General features: G+C 39.1%; 1 non-coding gene across 1 annotated transcript; it reads right to left on the reverse strand.

The window, feature by feature from the left end:
- Window positions 1-5476: 5476 nt before the first annotated feature.
- Window positions 5477-5580, reverse strand: LOC130971758 (small nucleolar RNA R71). Its single transcript, XR_009082968.1, has one exon. It is a non-coding gene; the product is annotated as a small nucleolar RNA R71 (small nucleolar RNA).

Here is a 5580-nt window from a genome sequence, read left to right on the forward strand (position 1 = left end):
CATCAGTGAGTGCCACAAGCCAACCATCAACCACATGGGTGCAAAATGAAGAAACTCAAGAGGAGCAACAACAAGAGCAAGTGCACTATATGAACAACCAAAATTCTGGAACAAATGAAGTCTATGGTAATACTTATAATCCCTCTTGGAAAAACCATCCCAACCTCAGATGGGGAGACAACCACAATCAAACTCAGCAGCCATGGCAAAGGAACTCAACTCAAAACAATTGGAAAAACACAAACCACAACAACCAGCCAAACACTAACCAAAACACATACAGAAAACCACAAAACACTTACCCCAACTCAAACCATTATCCACCCAATAACCAACCAACTAACCAAAACACCTACCATCATCCATCAATACCCCAAAACCAACCAATCTCACAAGACTCTCAGAGGATTACTAATCTGGAGATGCTCATGGAGAAGATGATGAAGAACGAAGAATTGACAACAAAGAACCAAGAAGCTTCCATGAAGAGCCTAGAAAGGCAGATTGGATAAATCTCCAAGCAGATTTCTATTGAAAGACCTTCAAGCTCACTACCAAGTGACACCATTCCTAATCTAAAAGAAGAATGCAAAGCTGTGCAATTAAAGAGTGGAAAGACATTGGTGGATGGCAACCAAGGGGCAACCCAGAAACCTACAGAAAGTGACAAAGAGTCAACAGAGAAAGATGGAGCTAACAACAAGGACATAACAAGCAAGAATGTCCCAGAAAAGCTCACAGAAGAAAACAACCAACCAAAGAACTTAAAGAAGGGAAAACAGAACATGGAAGAACCAAATTCAAAACAGCAGCAAGTGGAAAAAAGTCCCACACCTTCACTACCCTATCCACAGAGATTCCAAAAAGAAGCAAAGGATCAACATTTCCACAAATTCCTTGAGACTTTTAAGAAGCTGGAAATCAATATACCGTTGGCTGAGGCATTGGAGCAAATGCCTCTATATGCCAAGTTCTTAAAGGAGCTCATCAATAAGAAAAGAGACTGGAACGAGAAGGAGACAGTAATGCTCAGTGAGGAATGTAGCGCTGTGCTCCAAAAAGGAATTCCACCAAAGCTTAAAGATCCAGGGAGTTTTGTAGTATCATGCACCATAGGCAAACTAACCTTGGACAAAGCTCTCTGTGATCTTGGAGCTAGTATCAACTTAATGTCCCTGTCCATGATGAAGAAGCTTGCTATAGAAGAACTCAAACCCACCAGGATGTCACTAGTCATGGCCGACAGATCAATCAAGACACACAATGGAATTGTGGAAAATCTGTTAGTGAAGGTTGGAGAGTTTATCTTCCCTGCGGATTTTGTAATCCTAGACACCGACGAGGAAGGAAACAATTCAATCATCTTGGGAAGACCATTTCTAGCAACTGCAAGAGCCATTATAGATGTGGAAAAAGGAGAAATGATCTTCAGAGTACACAATGAGCAAATGATCATAAATGTTTTCAAGTCAATGCAACACCCTCCTGAGCAGGAAGATTACTTGAGAGTGGATATGATAGAGAGCCTGGTAGAAGAAATGTTAGACACTAATCAGCATGAGCAAGAAGAAGAAATTAATCAAGAAATAGTAGAGGAACACGCAGCTGAGATCTCTATTGACAAGGAGGTGGAACCAAGCAAGAAAGAAGAAGTGCAAAAACAAGAACTGAAGCCATGATGAGCGGATAATTTGTACCCTTTTTGGCATTGTTTTTAGTATGTTTTTAGTAGTTTTAGTTAAGTTCTTAGTATATTTTTATTAGTTTTTAGTTAAAATTCACTTTTCTGGACTTTACTATGAGTTTGTGTGTTTTTCTGTGATTTCAGGTATTTTCTGGCTGAAATTGAGGGACCTGAGCAAAAATCTGATTCAGAGACTGAAAAGGACTGCAGATGCTGTTGGATTCTGACCTCCCTGCACTCGAAGTGGATTTTCTGGAGCTACAGAAGCCCAATTGGCGCGCTCTCAACGGCGTTGGAAAGTAGACATCCTGGGCTTTCCAGCAATATATGATAGTCCATACTTTGCCCAAGATTTGATGGCCCAAACCGGCGTTCAAAGTCACCCTCAGAAATCCCAGCGTTAAACGCCGGAACTGGCACCTAAATGGGAGTTAAACGCCCAAACTGGCATAAAAGCTGGCGTTTAACTCCAAGAAGAGTCTCTACACGAAATTGCTTCATTGCTCAGCCCAAGCACACACCAAGTGGGCCCGGAAGTAGATTTTTATGTCATTTACTCATCTCTGTACACCCTAGGCTACTAGTTTTCTATATATAGGACCTTTTACTATTGTATTTTCATCTTGGTTCTTCTGGTTCCCTCTCTGGGGCCGAAACCAATGATCACTCTTGTTCTTATGTATTTTCAACGGTGGAGTTTCTACACACCATAGATTAAGGTGTGGAGCTCTGCTGTACCTCGAGTATTAATGCAATTACTATTGTTCTTCTATTCAATTCCGCTTGTTCTTTGTCCAAGATATCACTTGCTCTTCAACTTGATGAATGTGATGATCCGTGACACTCATCATCATTCTCACCTATGAACAAGGTGACTGACAACCACTCTTGTTCTACAAGCAAGCAAGGCTCTAGTGTTTATCTCTTGGATTCCTGATACACGATGCATGGTTGATCGCCTGACAACCGAGTGCTCGCCTGACAAACGAGCCAGCCATTCCGTGAGATCAGAGTCTTCGTGGTATAGGCGAGAACAGATGGCGGCATTCAAGAGAATCCGGAAGGTCTAAACCTTGTCTGTGGTATTCTGAGTAGGATTCAATGATTGAATGACTGTGACGTGCTTCAAACTCCTAGCAGGCGGGGCGTTAGTGACAGACGCAAAAGAATCAATGGATTCTATTCCGGCCTGACCGAGAACCGACAGCTGAATTCCGCGTGCTGTGACAGAGCATTTGCAATTGTTTTCACTGAGAGGATGGGAGGTAGCCATTGACAACGGTGAAACCCTACACAAGCTTGCCATGGAAAGGAATAAGAAGGATTGGATGAAGACAGTAGGAAAGCAGAGAGACGGAAGGGAAGGCATCTTCATGCGCTTATCTGAAGTTCCTACCAATGAATTACATAAGTATCTCTATCTTTATCTTTTATGTTATTTTCATTCATCACCATATCCATTTGAGTCTGCCTGACTAAGATTTACAAGATGACCATAGCTTGCTTCATACTAACAATCTCCGTGGGATCGACCCTTACTCGCGTAAGGTTTATTACTTGGACGACCCAGTGCACTTGCTGGTTAGTTGTGCGAAGTTGTGTAATGCCATGGAATTGAGCTACCAAGTTTTTGGAGTTCATGACCGGGGATTATGAGAGTTGTGAAAAAGTATTGTAGTGATCACAATTTCGCGCACCAAGTTTTTGGCGCCGTTGCCGGGGATTGTTCGAGTATGGACAACTGACGGTTCATCTTGTTGCTTAGATTAGGTATTTTTCTTCAGAGTTCTTAAGAATGAATTCTAGTGTTTCAAAGGTGATGTTCTTATCATCACCAAAGCTGATTGATTCTCATCAATTTAGCTCTTGAATGCAATGTCCTGCTGAAGCTTGGCCAGCCATGTCTAATTCCTTTAGACTAAAGCTTTAGACTAACATTGCATGATTCCTGGAATTCTCATTAAGAATTTTGATACCTTTATTTTCCTTTTCACTTAATTTTCGAAAAAGCACAAAAAAAAATTTACAAAATCATAAAATCCAAAAATATGTCTTGTTTGAGTCTAGAGTCTCATCTTAAGTTTAGTATCAATTGCATGTTTCTGTTCTTATTGCATTCATGCATGTGTCCTCATTGATCTTCAAGTTGTTCTTGATGATTTCCTTGTTTTGATCTTTGAATTCTATTGACTTGAGTGTTTTGTTATATGCATTCTCATTTTGTTAGTGTCAATGGTATACAAACTGCTAAGTTTGGTGTCTTGCATGCATTATTATTTGATTTTAGTTGCATTTTGATTATTCCTTATTATTAAAAATCCAAAAATATTTTTAATTTGTGTCCTTTCAAGTCAATAATACAGAGAATTGAAGATTCAGAACATACTGCAGAGGAATCACACAGAAAAAGCTGGGCATTCAAAAATGCCCAGTGAAGAAGACAGACTGGCGTTTAAATGCCAGCCAGGGTGCCTGGCTGGGCGTTTAACGCCCAAAAGGGTAGTAGTTTGGGCGTTAAACGCCAGAATGTGCACCATTCTGGGCGTTTAACGCCAGGATGGCACAAGGGGGAGGATTTTGTTTTCAAAATCAATTTTTTTTTCAAGTCTTCAAAGTTTTTCAAAATCAAATCTTTTTCAAATCATATCTTTTCAATCAAATGTTTTCAAAATCAATTTCTTTCCTTTTTCAAAGATACTTACTAACAATTAATGATTTGATTGAACATTTTAAGTATGTTGCCTTTTCTGTTGAGAAAGGTTTAATGTTTGAATCATATCTTTTCTTGTTAGGCAAGTCATTAATTTTTTAAATCAAATCTTTTTAAAATTATTTTTCAAATCATATCTTTTCAATCATATCTTTTTAAAACCATAACTTTTCAATCAAATCTTTTTAATCACATCTTTTTCGAAATAGTTTTCAATCAAATCTTTTTTATTTCTAATTTCAAAATCTTTTTCAAAAATCACTTGATTTCTTTTCCACTCTTATTTTCGAAAATCAATTAAGTGTTTTTCAAAATGTTTTCAAAATCTTTTACTTAATTTTCGAAAATTACTTCCCTTCTTCTCACATCCTTCTATTTATGGACTAACACTATTCCTTAATGCAAAATTCGAACTCCATCTTCTTTGATAAGTTTGAATTTTCTACCTCTGTCTTCCATTTTTCTTCCTCTGACACCTCAAGGAATCTCTATACTGTGACATAGAGGATTCCATATTTTCTTATTCTCTTCTCTTTCATATGAGCAGGAACAAAGACAAAGGCATTCTTGTTGAAGCTGACCCTGAACCTGAAAGGACCTTGAAGCGAAAGCTAAGAGAAGCTAAGGCACAACTCTTTATTGAGGACCTGACCGAATTCTTCAAAGAAGAAGAAGACATGGCAGCCGAAAACAACAACAATGCCAACAATACAAGGAAGGTGCTGGGTGACTTTACTGCACCTACTCCCAACTTCTATGGGAGAAGCATCTCTATCCCTGCCATTGGAGCAAACAACTTTGAGCTTAAGCCTCAATTAGTTTCTCTAATGCAACAGAATTGCAAGTTCCATGGACTTCCATTGGAAGATCCTCATCAGTTTTTAGCTGAATTCTTGCAAATCTATGACACAGTCAAGACTAATGGGGTTGACCCTGAGGTCTATAGACTGATGCTATTCCCTTTTGCTGTAAGAGACAGAGCTAGGACATGGTTGGACTCTCAACCTAAAGAAAGCCTGGACTCTTGGGAAAAGCTAGTCAATGCCTTCTTGGCAAAGTTCTTTCCACCTCAAAAATTGAGTAAGCTTAGAGTGGAAGTCCAAACCTTCAGACAAAAGGATGGAGAATCCCTCTATGAAGCTTGGGAAAGATACAAACAATTGATCAGAAAATGTCCATCTGACAT

The sequence above is a fragment of the Arachis stenosperma genome, chromosome 3, assembly GCF_014773155.1.
Source record: "Arachis stenosperma cultivar V10309 chromosome 3, arast.V10309.gnm1.PFL2, whole genome shotgun sequence".
Lineage (NCBI taxonomy): Eukaryota > Viridiplantae > Streptophyta > Magnoliopsida > Fabales > Fabaceae > Arachis > Arachis stenosperma.